Source organism: Cupressus sempervirens, chromosome 4, assembly GCF_028749045.1.
Source record: "Cupressus sempervirens isolate cs-2001-9-10 chromosome 4, ASM2874904v1, whole genome shotgun sequence".
In the NCBI taxonomy this organism is placed as follows: Eukaryota; Viridiplantae; Streptophyta; class Pinopsida; order Cupressales; family Cupressaceae; genus Cupressus; species Cupressus sempervirens.
This window is the reverse complement of record NC_143121.1, coordinates 281,444,999-281,461,598: the sequence shown is the minus strand read 5'-3', so window position 1 is coordinate 281,461,598 and position 16,600 is coordinate 281,444,999. Positions and strand designations below refer to the sequence as shown.

Genomic DNA, 16,600 nt, shown 5'->3' with positions numbered 1-16,600 from the left:
ACCACTTCATCCTGTCAAGTGTAACTAGTTCTATACAAGCTTTCCAGGCTTTAACAAAATCAAAATACTTTGAATACAAATTTTTCAGTTCCTTGAACCCAACCACTTCAATCTGCATCTTTGTCAACAAAATTTATCTCCTACTAAGAGCATTTACAACTCCATTAGACTTCCCACTCATATCTTTTGAAACAAATGTATAACTCTATAAAAACTCAATCCATTTCAAATGTCTTTAATTTAATTTTCTTTAATTATTCAAATATTGCAAAGCTTGATGATTAGTATACAAAAAAAACTCCTTAGGAAGAAGATAGTGTCTCCAGTTCTTCAATTCTTGAACTATAACATAAAATTCCTAATAAAAAAAAAAAATTTCTTTTGGCATCATTCAACTTCTCACTAAAATAAGAAACAAGTCTACCTTCTTGGCTCAAAACAACTCCTATTGTAGTAACATAGCATCACAATTTACTTGAAACACCTTGTTAAAATTTGGAAGTACTAAAATAGGTTTCTCTCTAACTTTTCATTTCAACAAATTAAAACTCTTATAAGCTTCTATAGTCCACTTAAATTCTCTCCTCTCATTGTTTCAGCCAAGGGTCCAAACATACAATTAAAACATCTGATAAAATTTCTATAAAAACTAACCAGTACTTGAAAAGATCTTACCTCAATTTCACTCCTTGGAGTAGGCCATTGAAGGATAGCCTTCACTTTCTTAGTGTTTACTCTTAGACCTTCTATTGAAACTATAAATCCTAGGAATACCAACTCCTTCACAAAACTACATTTCTTCAAATTTATTTGCAAATTTTCTTACCTCAACTTATCAAACACCTTATGAATAAACAACAAATTCTCCTCCAATGCCTTACTAAATATGAAAACACCATCTAGGAAAACAATGACAAACTTACCCAAAAACTCCTTTAGTACCTCATTCATGAGTCGTATGAAAGTTCTTAGTGGATTGGTTAGCCCAAAAGGCATGACTAACCACTCATGCAATCCTTCTCTTGGCTTGAAGGCAATCTTCCACTCATCTCCTTCTTTGATGTGAATATGATGGTATTCACTCTTCAAATCTATCTTTGTTCCCTTAGCTTGAAGGCAATCTTCTACTCATCTCCTTCTCTGATGCGAATATGATGGTATCCACTCTTCAAATCTATCTTTGTGAAATACACAACTCCACTCAAATAGTCCATAATATCATCCATATGTGATAATGGAAATATGTTCTTGATTTTGATATTGTTGATAGTTTGAGAATTTGTGCATAACTTCCATTCTCCATTCTCCTTTGGTGCTAATACAAATGGTACATCACATGGACTAAGTCTCTCTCAAATCAACCACTTCTGCAACAACTTATTCACTTGTATGTTCAACTCCTCAATTTTTGTTGGTGTTATTCAATGTGTTGCCTTGTTTAGAAAATGGCTCCTAGAATCAAGTCCATTTGATGACTAGTCTTCCTTATTGGTGGTAATCCACCAAGTATAGAAGAGGTTTCTGCATAAGTTTCAAATTTGTTGGAGGAGTTTCTAGATATCATAAATAATATCTAGAAACTTTTCAAACAAATTTGCAACTTTTACAATCACCTCCTCTAATTCTTATTTACTATCTTTTGAATTTATAGAAAAGTACATATGCTTGTGCCTCAAATCCTCTAAGGACTACTTTCTATCAACAAAACATACTCTAGAAACTCTACACACCTTTTCATTTGTATCCTTCAATGGCTTCAACTTATGTTTTGCTCCATCCTTTGTCAAAGTGTAGATATTTGCACACCCATCATGTACGACATGCCACTAGATCTTTAAATGACCCTTCAATTTAGCCTTTGCAAATTTTACCCTATCCAAATCTTCAATATCTTCATACTCAAAGTATCCCTCTAATTCATTGATCCAATCGATCAATTCCTTTTGGTCAATATTTATTTTTTGAAAAATGTGGGAACCTCAAACTTATATATTTTTCCAATCTTGAAAATGGCCCTAGAAAGCTTTTCTTCCTTAGGGTTCAAAACCACCTCTTATTCAACATTTTCTTCTTCTTTTCCTTCATCCTCACTTTCATCTCTTGCGACAAGATTAATCCCTTTGCACATTTGTTCTTCTAATGCTTGCATTTGCCTCTGGAGGGCATTAAAACCCCCATGAGTAACACCTACAACTCTTCAACCATGCTCTCTTTATGGAGGCATTTTTTGTGCTTTCATTAAAACCTTAGTGCAAATTGCCTCACAATCGATGATCTATCTACACACACAACCTAAACCATGACCCTAGTGTAAATTGCTTCATAGTTGGTGATCCGTTTACACACTTAGGAAATCCTTCTCCGATACCACTTGATGAAGGGTGCTTCCCTTCATACCAAAAATACATAACAAAAAAAGAAATAACAACAAATTGCAAGAGCAAAATATGGACTTCTTATTATTGCCACAAATACAGAATTACTAAATATTGAAATACAATATGAAAACCCACATGGGAACCTTCCTTAAAATAATTTTAAGACAGAGCTGCAAACTATCACCCAGAGTTGTCTTAGAAAATCTATGGGTGTTCCTTATATAGGCAATTTTACACACCATTGAGGCCGACCAACCCACATATAGAGTCGACTCAAACCAATTATAACATTTATTTTGGAAATTTTGGTTGGCCCAGCTTTGAAAGACCATAAATTGCGAACCATTGCTTTGATTGGTTGTCATAACCCCATTCCAAAATCCTCGACTTCTGATCCATAGGGTCTAACTTGTGAAAGCTCTAATTGGCACTGGTTTGGAGCCTATCTAAGTCCTCTTAGGTGTTCAAAACTAAGCCTGAAGTTTTCTACCAATATTATATACCAAAAATCTGCAATAACTTCATGAATACTTATGATATGGAATTGAGCCTCCACTTTTAACTATTATTTTTATTTTCCTATTTATTTAAAAAATAATTACTCATGATCTCCACATTAGCTCATCTTGCAATCTCTATTTATTTAACTTTTGATTTTTAAAATTGATTTAGGTTTTAGTTTTAAAATTATTATTTTTATATTAGCTTAATTTTTTCTTTAAATGTTGTTTTTTATTTTCTATAATTTATTTAGTCAATAGAATATTTGTTAGAGACATTATTTTTTCATATTATTTTTTTGTATTTCTCTTATTAATTTTTCATAATAGATTTTTTGATGGGTTTTTTTAATGATATTTTTTATATTTGATAAATTGAATTTAAATAAATAATGTTTATTAATCCATTTAAAAGATTTTAGTAAATATTATGTTATTTAAGTTAAAAATTATTAATAATCTAATTTGCCCACATAAGATTATATTTTTAAAAATAATTTTATTATCGAGCACCTATCGACTTATTGTTGCAAACACAAAAGCATGCAACTACTAGTTTATAAATTATCTTACTCTTCCATTTCTAAATTATCAATGTATTTTTAATAATATAAAATATTAAAATAACTAAATCCTCATTATTATTATATGTATTATTTTTGTCAAATTTTTATATTTAATTATTTATTATTTTATTTTATTATAAAATGAGATCTATAATTTGAATTTTTAATGAATATTTTTAAAACATATATATACATAATTACATTATGTTTTTTAAGTTTTATTTTCTCTATTTTTCTCTTTTAATAGGTTATTAACATAGAAAGAGAGTAAGTATACAAATCGTATATTAGAAACTTTATTTTAATTTTTGGTTAGGCACAATAAAATATTAATAGGATATTTATTAGTTGTTATCTCCACTTTTAACTATTATTTTTCTTTTTCTATTTATTTAAAAAACTAATTACTTGTGATCTACATTAGCTCATGTTAACTTGTGATCTATTTATTTAACTTTTGATTTTAAAAATTGATGTAGATTTTAGTTTTTTAAATTGTTTTAATTTATTTTTTATATTAGTTTAATTTTTTCTTTAAATATTGTTTTTTAGTTTCTATAATTTTTTTTTTTTTCTATTAGATATAAGAGTTTCAAAAAATACAAAGCAACCAAAGTACTACCACAAAAATCAACAAGGAGGCCAAGCCTCACCAAGGAAGAACAGACTCAGCTGTACAACATAAAAAAGAGGAGGACTATCTAACTAAGAACATCATAGTAATTGATCACCCAAGTAGTCCAACCTAAGGGACCGTCCATCCAAACAACACTTTTACGTTCTTGAATCTGCATCAGCCTGAATAAATCTTCTTTTCTAGCATTCACTTTCTTACAGATTTCTCTATTCAGCCTAATACAAGCTTGCTCAAAAGCTTACAGATCATCTAGGGTTCTACGCCATTGGTATCCATGCTTCAGCTCATAGTAGAAAAAAGTAGCATGCCCATCATGAAGGAACCTTCTCATCTTGTCCCGCTCGATCAGCATAGTAGCCTACACCTGCAAAGAAATTTTAAAATAAGTGAGTTTTCGAAAAAACTCAGTAAGATCCCTTGGCTTACCTTGGTACCTTTCCTCGTTCCTGCACTTCCAGATCTACCAAAGAATGTTAGATGACAATATGTTCAAAAATAAATTGGTATCTTTAGGAAGACCATTAATATGACCAGTGATAATATCAAGAATATTAACATCAATAGGATAAACAATGCCAAACATTCTCCATATTTCTTTAGCAAAAGTAAAATCTAAAAGAATATGTCTACCAGTTTCAGGAACTCTACATAAATTACAAAAATCAAAATTAGATAAATCTCTCTTAATAGGCAACTTGTCCAACATGACTAACCATCTAAAGCATCTAATTTTAGGCTCAACAGAATTCTTCCACAAGATATCAAAGAACTTTTTCCAAACATCAACATCATAAGAAGAGTACCAAACAACATTGACATGATCAATAATATCAGTATTACTATCAAGGATTCTGTATATATTATTTGCCTTAAGAAGATTTGTGACAACTCCACCAGGCCATTTACAATTAAGGTTCCTTTGAAAATCAACATGGCATATAGTGGGAAGACCATTAACAGCTTGAACAATCATGTTATAAGTTCTTTTATGGGAATCAGGGATATTATATTTATTTTTAAGCTCATCCCAAGGAGTGATTTGATTCTACTCAAAGAGATCTATGAACTGTTTAATACCTTTCTTAGCCCACAGTCTGAGAGAACACCCTTGGGCAAGGGCCAAAAGTTTACCATTTAGGTGAAGATTCCACCAAATGGATCTTTCACCATGGAGTTGATCATTACAATGAAAATCCTTGTTAGTGATGAATTTCCTAACATGGTCCCAAGCCTTCCAAATAGATCTGAAAACCATAAAGCCTTGGACCATGACAGGAAAGTTACCAATAATGAGGTCGCAAAAGGGGAGATTAGTCCAGGATTTGGCTTTCTTAGGCACACCCCTCTCAATGTTGTTTCTAACCAACACTTTCCAAGGACAGTCACCCTCCATGGATTGAAAAATCCATTTGGCAGATAGGGCAAAACCCTGAATTCTTAAGTCCTTTAGCCCAAGTCCCCCAAGGGCCTTGTCAGTGTAGCACCAAGCCCACTTAACAGAACGAATTTTATTGTTACCTTTTGCATCCGACCAAAGAAATTGGCTGATGAACTTCTGAGTTTCAGCAATCTGATAATTGCTAAAAAACCAAGCAGAGGAATAGTAAATGGTGTAAGAGGACAACATCTTCTAGCAAACTTGAATTTTGCCTGCCAAAGATAGCGCCCTATTATGCCATTTGTTAAGCTTCTTACCAATCTTCTCTTTAACCCATGACCACATGTCCTTGAGGGCAGGTTCCACCGAGAAAGGGATACCAAGATATCTAGTGATCTTATTGGGACCTCCCCATTGAAAATTGTATTGGGAAAACCAATTCGGGGGCTGCACATCCCACCCCAAACAAACTGATTTAGCATTAGATATTTTAGCCCCAGATATAGAACAAAAAAAATCGAGTTTATAATGCAAAGCCTTAAAATTGCTTTCTGAAAGCTCAAAGAACAACGTGGTATCATCCACAAACTGGCAGTTGATGAGCTCTTCATCATTAGGCAAATAGATACCTCTGACATCAGGAGATAAAGAATTATCTCTAAGAATATAGAAAAGAGCCTCTGAAGCAATCACAAAAAGAGATGGTGCTAGAGGGCACCCTTATCTAATGGATCTACCTAGAGAAAAAGGAGTAGAGAGAGCACCATTAACTTCAACCTGAGCAAAAGCATCACTAAGAAGAACCTGCATAGTATTACAAAAGGAGGGAGGGAAACTGAAGGCCTCTAACATCATAAGAATAAACCTCCATTCCACCTTGTCATAAGCCTTCTCAAAATCCAAAAGAAGCATGGCTGAGTTTTGGTGTGAACATTTAGACCACTCCATGGCTTCCCAACTAGTTATGAGATTCTCGAGAATATATCTACCCTTGATGAAACCAGTTTGGGTGGAGTTAACAAATTTAGGAAGAATATTGACTAACCCAAGAGCCATAATTTTAGCCAAAATCTTATATGACACATTAAGAAGGGTAATCAGCCTCCAATTCCTAATGAGGGTCTTATCTCCATCCTTGGGGAGGAGCTTAATGATCCCTTTATTAACATCCTATCCCAAGGAGCCAATAGACAAAGCTTCAGAGTATAAGTCATGGAGATCCTTACATATCCAACTGATATTAGATTTATAGAACTCAATAGGAAAACCATCAGGGCCCGGGGCCTTATCATTATTGAGAGCCTTGATAGCTCCCTCAATCTCCTCAATAGAGATATCTTTAGCAAGCACAACAATATCATCTGAGTCCAACTTTTTAGGAATAAGCATTTTGCATTTATTTCTTAAAGATTCAGCCTCAGAGGAGTCCTCTGAAGTAAAAAGAGTCTTGCAATAATTAACAAAAGCCTAAATAATAATCTCAAGGTCTGAAATGTCTTGATTATCAATCGAGAGTCTATCAATGGACTCTTTAATATGTTTATGTTTAAGAAGATTGAAGAAAAATTTCGAACCCCTATCCCCATGTTGGAGCCAATGGGCTCTAGATCTAATCCTAGCTCCACGAATCCTAACCTGTTGATGCTTCCTAAGAGCATCCTTGGCAGCTATAACTCGGGAGAGAAGATCCAAATTGGAGGAATCTCTTTGGATGTTGGTCTCCGCTATTTGCAATTCAGAGGATAATTGTTTTTCAACAAACCTGTAATCCTTAGCCTTTTTTTGACCAATGGTTTGAAGAAAAATCCTCCATGAAGAAATGTTAGTTTTCCATCTATCAAGATGGGACAAGTCAATAGAATATTTATTAGAGACACTAAAATTTTTTCATATTATTTTTTTGAATTCCTCTTATTAATTTTCATAATAGATTTTTCTATGATTTAAAAAAAATGATTATTATTTTCATATTTGATAAATTGAATTTAAATAAGTAATATGTATTAATCTATTTAAAAAAATTTAATAAATATTATTTTATTTAAATTGAAATTATTAATAATCTAATTTGTTCACATAAGATTATATTTTAAATCTCCACTTTTAACTATTATTTTTCTTTTTTTATTTATTTAAAAAATAATTACTTATTTGTGTTGTGATCTCTATTTATTTAAGTTTTGATTTTTAAAATTGATTTAGGTCTTAGTTTTGAAATTATTTTTATATTAGTTTAGTTTTTCTTTAAATATTGTTTTTTAGTTTCTATACTTTATTTAGTCAATAGAATATTTGTTAGAGATGTTGTTTTTCATTTTTTTTTTGTATTTCTCTTATTATTTTATCATAATAGATTTTTTGATGGGGTTTTTTCTAGATGATTTTTTTTCATATTTGATAAAATAAATTTAATAAAATAATATTTATTAATCTATTTAAAATATTTTAATAAATATTATGTTATTCAAATTAAAAATTATTAATAATCTATTTTGTTCACATAAAATTATATTTTAAAAAGTAATTTTATTATTGAGCACCTATCGACTTATCGTTGCAAGCACAAAAGAGTGCAATTGCTAGTTTTAAATATATAGAAATATGAAGTAAGATGAAGAAGTAGAGATGATGAGATATAGCCAATTTTAAATTATTACCCCATGTCCCCATTCAATTGGTTAAGTGCAATTTCAACGTGAGTGCTCTCATGCAAACTCTTAATCTTGGAAAATGATAATTGGAATCTTCTACTACTTTAGTGAAGCAACTATTATCTAGGAATTGAAAATAAGTTGTGGGAAATATGTAGGGACTATGAAAAGCTACCAGTGTCATCATCATAATTTTAAAATTGCTTATATTATTGTTTACAAATATATTTATAACAAATATATTCAAAATTTTATTCAAAAATAATATCTAATAGGTTTCTTAAATATAAGTTGCATTCACGAGGTCACCTATAAGCTAAGCAACAACATGAGGACCTACTCTTAGAGGGATATAATTATAATGAATAATAAGGAGAGGGGTGAGGGCGATAGGGGAGAGTGAGTATGATGAAAAATATAAAGAAAAAAAGGTAGAGACGTGAAAAGATTGCTGGAGATAAAAAATAAAATAGGGAAGCATAAGGAGAGACACTGTATAGAGGAAATAGAATATAGATGCATAGGAGCAAAACATAAAGAGATGTAAGATAAGATAGGGATAAGGAGGGCAAAAGGAGAGTATGTATGTGTGATGAGAAATATAAATATAAATATGAATGTACATAAGTAGACAAAGACAATTTAGAAACAAGTGTCACATAGTGGCTTGTATTTGTCGTAAGCTATAGTTTATGGAGTAATATTAGGATGGGTGACCTCTTAGGAAGTCCCAACGCTTCATCTTTGTGAGCATCACCTAGATCCAATGAGTGCTAAGTGTTCCAATTATTATTATGAGAGATGGATTCATGTTGATTCACTACTCATAAAACATGGGTCAATGAGTTTGACTCAAAACTACATAGTTACATCCTGATAGTAATATCATAATTTGACTTGCTATGGAAATTATCTCCCACTTATCAATTGATTAGCTTAAGGAGCTTTCTAGTGAATGGTTCATAAGGCACAACACTTGGTGAAGGTTTTGCAAATGAGGTTGTAATAAGATTGGGTTTAACCATAGAAGGAACTTTGTAGTTAAGCGTGTTTGAGTTGGAGTAGTACTAGGGTGGGTGACCTCTCGAGAAGTTTTGGTGCTTCACCTCTATGAGCATCACCTAGATCTAATGAGTGCTAAGTGTTCCATTTATTATCATGAGAGATGGATTCATGTTGAATCACTACTCATGAAACATGGGTTGATGAGTTTGACTCAAGAACTACACAGTTAAATCCTGATAGCAATATCACAATTTGACTTGTAATGGAAATTATCTCTCACTTATCTAATAACTAATTCTTTTTACCTTTTCATTTGTTTATGTATATAATAGTTAATAGCATTAAGTATTATCAAAGTTAAAAGATAAGTACTATCGTGATCCATCCTTTGGTAATATTAATTAGTTGTACTATAGTGAATTGATAGTTACATTTTTAATTAATAACGAATTTTTTACCTTTTCATTTGTTTATGTATATAATAGTTAATAGAATTAAGTATTATCGAAGTTAAAATGATAAATACTATCGTGATCCATGCTAAAATATATACAAATAAAAAAAATAAAATTTTATACTATGTTATTTTTTTCATTTATTTAGTGAAACACACTAAAATATCCAATAGTACTTGCTAAAATCCGTTATAAAAACTCAAATATATGAACCAATTAAACTAATTTAAAAAATAAAATTTTTTACAAAATAAATATTAAAAAAATCAAAACTTCAAATTAAAAAGAATAATATTTATTATGTTGGTTGCATTAAAAGAAATAATCACTACTTAAATATAAATAATTGCAATAATATATTGCCTACTACAAATACAATAACTATTAAAAAATTTCATTAACATCAACAAGACATGACTATTTGATTTGAAAAAGGCTAGTTTCAATAGTATAAAGAAAAGTTATCCAATGCCATTCTTTAAATTTGAACCATTTTTATTATAAAAAAATGTTACGAATCGAAAAATAAAAAATACTGAAATCTATAAATGCATTTTTTTCCTCCGTCGCAGTCGCACGTACGCGGTAAGAAAACCTTCAAGTGTTGTTTCCTGCCTTTCCTTTTTTCAAATCGAGTACCGTTGAGAATTCAGCTTTCTGCGAAATTTGGCATCATAACACCAAAAATGGTAAGTACGTAAAGATTCTATCATTCTATTCCAATTACCTACAATGGCTATCGTACCAAATCGAGTCCCTCCGCATTTTCCTCTGCGTAATGGCCGAACTAATCAAACTTTTTGGGTTGTGGACCGGGCGTTAACTTCATTTTTCTGGCTAATACCACAATGTGTGCACTGGGTATACATTTTTTCTCAAAATTATCAGTCTCTAAACATCAATTTCTAATATAGGACAGTTCAATTTTTATATATGGGCAAATTACAAGGGAACATAAGTTTAGCCAGTCGCAGTAGTAAAATTTCATGGCAATGGTAGCAGCTGGACTCCCGATGATATGTAGGCCTTTTGTGGGTGGCCTTCGGAAGAATGGCGTGGGGTGGAATTGGTGCCGTGGGCTACACGGGTTGCCACAGGAAGGCAGTGTCAGTTATCTGCGCAACAGCGTCAACGGGGCCGAGGTTTACCTGGTTGGAACATACTATATAGCTGCAAAAAGTGCACAGCTTGTTAAAGAGGTAACACCTCTTTCTTCTCATTTGTATATAAGCTGAAAAGTAGTTCGTATACATGATGTTTACCCAGCCAATTAAAGCGATTTAGTATGCTTTTGAAAATAGCTTGTAAATTTCGTTGCCCTAACTTTGAGATTACATTCTGCAATTAGTTATCAAGATGCGAAAAATAAATTAACAATAGTGGTATGCTTATCTTATGAAGTGGAGTGACCTAAAATCTAGCAACTTGAGAAAATTTAGGAGGGTTTTCCACGAGATTGGCCTTCTTAATCCTTTCAAGTTCTTTTAGAAACTTTAGGTGTAAATGGGAAATTCAGATAAAAAAATTAAGAACAATATTGGAAGAAAAAAATAAGGCCTCTACCATGTGCCTCTTTAATTTTTTTACGATTAAAGAATTACAATGGTTGACTCTGGAGTTACATATATTTCACATTGGAATAAATTTACACAAAAATGAAGAGAGCTACCATATGCATCCATGAATACTATTGGGCTCTGTTTGGGTGGAGAACGATACCCATGACTAGTTCACTCATTGTGGGGTAGAGAAATTTACAATCCTGTTAACATGTAAAATGCCAATTGTTTACTGTTGTTGAAGCACTGTCACTGTGAAAGATATTTGGTATTTGGGAGAACATGGAAAGTATACAAGTTGTGGGTAGATGTTATGAGCTTTCATGTGCGTGTTGAGTTGAAGAGCTTGTGACTATTGTAACTGTTAGTTTAAAATTATCAAAGGTGAAGATATTGTCATTTTAAGGGATTTTGAAGTTGAATTTGACTTTTAAGAAACCAAGCTCATGTTCCTTCTGTGCAATATATATTAACTCACCAACAATACGATTCTAAGTGAACAAATGGTACAGTTGTCCTTGCTGCTATGGATGCATAAATCATGAGTGGCATGAATATTAGCATGGGTATCAAACTGTATAAAGATGTGTAAGGTGAACAAACAGTGTATTCACAAGGTTGCTGAGATGTTACATCTTCTGTATTACCATGATTGAAAGGGGAGTCCAGCCTGTATCCTTCAGCGTGACTGTTTGAATGAGGGTATGACAGAACGGTCAAGATGTAGACCAATGCTATTGGAGGAATCTGTGCTGCTTCATAGTGTATCCAGACTGTTGTAGGGGCACCTCTTCAAACATTGTTCTAGTTGATGACAGCAAAAAGGGCCTGCCACATAGAATCTGCACTGGAAATCACCCATATAATCCCATCAATTACCCACATTAGCATGACGTGGAATATAAGGGAAATTGATATGTTGTGTATGGTACCTATCCTCCATGCTTTAAGATTACCCACGTGGATGGGGTAGAAGTAAGTATTATTATTGTGATTGTGTTAATTAACATTATTTATATATAGAAGTGATATAGATATTAGAAGTGAGAGTATCTTATATATATATATATAGAGAGAGAGAGAGAGAGAGAGAGAGAGAGAGAGAGAATGTGAATCATAATAGTAATGATAAATATATTTATGTTGTTAGTAATAGGTATGATCTAAACTACAAACATTTATATATATATATATATAGAGAGAGAGAGAGAGAGAGAGAGAGAGAGAGAGAGAGAGAGAGAGAATTATAATGTGAATCATAATAGTAATGATAAATATATTTATGTTGTTAGTAATAGGTATGATCTAAACTACAAACATTTTTATTTGAATTATAAGTACTGTGTGCCTTGATTTTTTCTTTCGAGAATGTTATTATAGGAAAAAGAGGAGGATTGAGATTCAGAGGGAGACCAATATTTCATTATGGACAACCTTGAAAGAGAGGGAGGCCGATTCTCTAGTGATTAATAAATTGTTGTAGTCAAGAGGACCGTGACTCATACATTGTGACCAGGTTATTCTAATGGGCCTACCCCCTGTGCACATCACGTGGAAGTGACGACTTCCAAATGATGTCACTTGTAATTGTAGAAGTTATTGAAAGGTGACGACCTTACAATAACTTAGTTTTCTATTATGATAGATATCTTATGATGTCTATGAAGATCATGATAGATTATACTTTTCATGGTGGATGTTCATATGGTAAGCATAATGAGAATGCACGTGCACATACCTTATGAACATTTTGAGTACATGGTGAATGTTATGCAAATTAATGTTCAGGAGACCATTACACAGAGTACTTGGTGAATATCAAATGAGTTGATATTCAAGAGGCCATTACTCACAGTTTTGGTGAATATCTTGCAACTCAACATTCAAGAGGCCATTGCTCAAAGAGTACATGGTGAATGTCCAATGTGTTGACATTTTGGAGGCCATTACTCCCAATATCTTTATATTACATTGAGGTAATATATGGTCATGTGTTTATCCTCCCTAGCTAAGAGGGAGTGTTAATGTTTGGTAGCTTCAATTGGATAAACTATGAGATTGAAGTGCATATATATATATATAATTAAATTATCATTTGTTATTATATTAATTAGACAAAATGGATAGACATGTCTCCTCTATCTCATGAGGAGACATGTCTCCCCATGTCTCTTCCTTAATATAAATGAGAGTGATATCGCTGCCATTGGAAAACATATACCTTACAGGCAATGCAATTACATCTGGAAGCGATCCTCATTTCTCAACATATTTAGAAGAAACTGCTGATTTACCTTTTGGTCTTAGAACAAAATTCTATACATCTTTTTTAATGGTTGACTAATACTCTTCTATCATGGCATCTTTCTATATTTGCTGATTAGAAGCTTCTTCAACACTGGAAAGTTCAAAAGCAATAATGTGGCTCATTAATGCTAAATAACCAACATACTTATGAGGCCTTTTACTTTCTCTAAAAGTCCCATGCAGGGCTGTAAAATGTTCAGCTTCTCTCACAATGTTTCTGGCCCACAAAGGCCTTCTCTCACAATGTTTCTGGCCCACAAAGGCCTTCTCTTATTGGCTGAAGTATTACTAGGACCTGCTGAAGTATCAATATGATTAACTAGATCAGCTGAATCATTTAATTCTACTTTGTCCCTTTGAATCTCAGAAGGTGGATCCGGATCAGCCATCACTGAGTCTTGAGGATGCTCAAGATCATTTCCTTCACTTTCAATAATGGACTCATAAGATATTTTGCAAGCTGAACTATCATCAAAAGTGGCATTCCTGCTGATTTCAATATGTCTTTGTCCTGGAATATAAATCCTGAAAACCTTTGAAGAATCACTGTATCCAACAAATATACCAACAAACATACCTTTCTTTCCCGAAGGATCTAATTTTGATCTTTCTTCTTTTTGGACGTGAAAATAAACCAGTCCAAAATTCTGAAGTGACCAATATCTGGTTTGATGCTTGCAAAAGCTTCTTTAGGACTCATGTGGTCAAGAAATTGATGAGGACTATGGCTCTAAATATGAACTTTTGTCTTGCATGCCTAAGCACATACAAAAATCTGAAGACTTTGGTCGTGAATTATTTCCTTTGCTGCCTTAATATATCTGTTCTTCCTTTCAGCTATATTGTTTTGTTGAGGGTTATAGGGAACACAAAATTCCCTCTTAATTGTTAAGTTTAGCCCAAAATTCAAGATAACCAACAATAAGGAGCCAAAAAAGATACAAGAGTGACACAAAATTATCTTGGGAAAACCGTACAAGATGAAGGGGAAATCCCAACCACACAACAAAAGATCTCTTTATTGATAATAAAATATTTGAGTGTACATTGCCTTTTGCTTGATGCGATATATATAAGGAGAGAGACTCTTCGCATTCCAACTGAAGGTCTCTTCAATTTCCAAAACATAAACATGTCTTTGTAATTAATAATACAATTTATCATAAATGTCCTTTTCAGCTGAAGGTGACTATAACGGTATTAACAGCTAGAGATAAAGATCTCTACTGCAGCTACAATCTTCAACACTCCCTCTTAGGGAGAGAGGAAACTTTCGCTGAACAATCACATACATCCTCTAAAGTTTATGGAATCACTCAACATGAAAACCCTGCAATAAATGCAACCATCTTTCATCACAGATTCTCTCGATTTGATGTTGTCATAGAATCTCTCAACATGACTCTAGAGAACAATTTACTCATTGTTAATAATCATGGAATCAGTCAACATAGTAGATGGAAATATTTATTCAATTAATAATCATGGAATCACTCAACATGAAAAACTTGTAAAAATCACTTTCAACTTTTATCACAGACTCACTCAATGTGATACTGTCATGGAATCTCTCAATATGACAAGTTAGTAAGGTTTACAACTAGCTTATCATGAACTATCTCAATGTGATATAGTCATGGACTCTCGCAACATGAATTCCAACTCCCATCATGAAATCTCTTAACGTGATGACATTATGGAATCTCTATACATGATTTTCACTATGAATCTCTCATAATTGAAAGAGTTATAGGGTTGTTCTTACAACTTATTATTAATTTCATATTAATAATAACTCACAAAATCACACTTGAAAATCTTTTCCAACAAGTGTCTCAAAATCTAACAAGAAATAAAATTGCTGATGAAACAAAAAATAATAAAAAATAACAAGACTTCCATAAACACTCCCTCTTAACCATCACAAGAAGATAGTTGATGAAGCCTCCCTTGTAATGTCCCCATCATAAAATAAATGTACTCATTTAATCTTTGTAATGGGCCGATTGATTTATTTTATCTCAGACCCATTTTTATATAGTTTTCATAGTTTGTGTCGCTGTTGGCTAACTTTGTACACCCTCAAAAAGTTTTTCCCGATGGGTATTTAAGTGCAGCTTGTAGAAAGTTGTAGGCATGCTTTTTGGATTATATTTCTCTATATTGCGGATTCCTGTTGGAGTTCGACATTGTTGGCCATTTCGGAAGTGAAAGACCTTCCCTGTTTGGCTTGCACAGTTTTGGTGGGAATCAACCCTCACCCTATTCCGTTGGCGTTCGTCGCTTCTGTATTTGGCAAGTTGTGAATTTCATTGCATATCTGTTCTTGTTGATGAATTCGTGGATTCTGTGTATGCAAATTGTGTGTGATGCCCCGCCTGGAGATCCTTGGAAACAAGGATGAAAACAAGTCAGAACAATTTTTTTTTTACAAGTGTAAGTGCACAAGATACAACCTACACAAACCAAAAGATCACAACGGAAGACTGAAAGACAACCAAGCACCAACGGATCTCCAAACGCCACTACTAACTAGAACACAACCACGAAAACCACAAAGACCTACCAAGCTGAAAGACATAAGCTGACTCTTGGAAACTGGCTAAGTCTGAAATCCTGAAGCCCTGAAAAATTGGCTAAGTCTGAATTTTTGAAGCCCTGATATATCCTAGAATCTACACCTTAGCTCGTAGAGGTCTGAAACCCATCTCAAATGAATCATCGCATATATTAAAATATATCTTAAGTATAAGGAACTTATACTTAAACGATATATTTTAAACCCCGGAGGACAACAACACAAACCCAAAAATTGAATTTCAAAGGAAACCTCCTCAATTCAAAATGCAACAACATAGGCTTCAAGAACACCCAAAAGGGTATCTAGATCAACTCTCAAAATGATCGGAACACTAAAAAAAATGCCCGCTATTGGCACGTGCAGGTTTTAACCAAAAGGTGTGCGACACTTTTTACTAAGGGAGGGCGACACTTCTCCCTTACTGCGTGCGACACTTCTCAAGAAGGTGTGCGATACTGGAAAAGTATCGCGCGACATTTCTCATGAAGCCGTGCGACACTCTTCCAGTGTCGTACGACACTTCTCTAGTAATGCGTGCGACACTTTCTTGTTTCGTGCGACATTATTTCTATGGGCGTGCAAT

General features: G+C 33.0%; 1 long non-coding RNA gene across 7 annotated transcripts in view; it reads left to right on the top strand.

The window, feature by feature from the left end:
* The first annotated feature begins 10,129 nt into the window (after nt 1–10,129).
* The window catches only part of LOC149561094 (uncharacterized), a 79,667-nt gene continuing 73,196 nt past the window's right edge, over nt 10,130–16,600 (top strand). For 2 of the 7 annotated variants that reach the window (XR_016363758.1, XR_016363757.1), the window contains exons 1-2: nt 10,266–10,431; nt 10,595–10,769. This is a non-coding gene — a long non-coding RNA (uncharacterized LOC149561094). The other 5 variants (XR_016363759.1, XR_016363760.1, XR_016363761.1 and 2 more) reach the window with 5 other exon arrangements.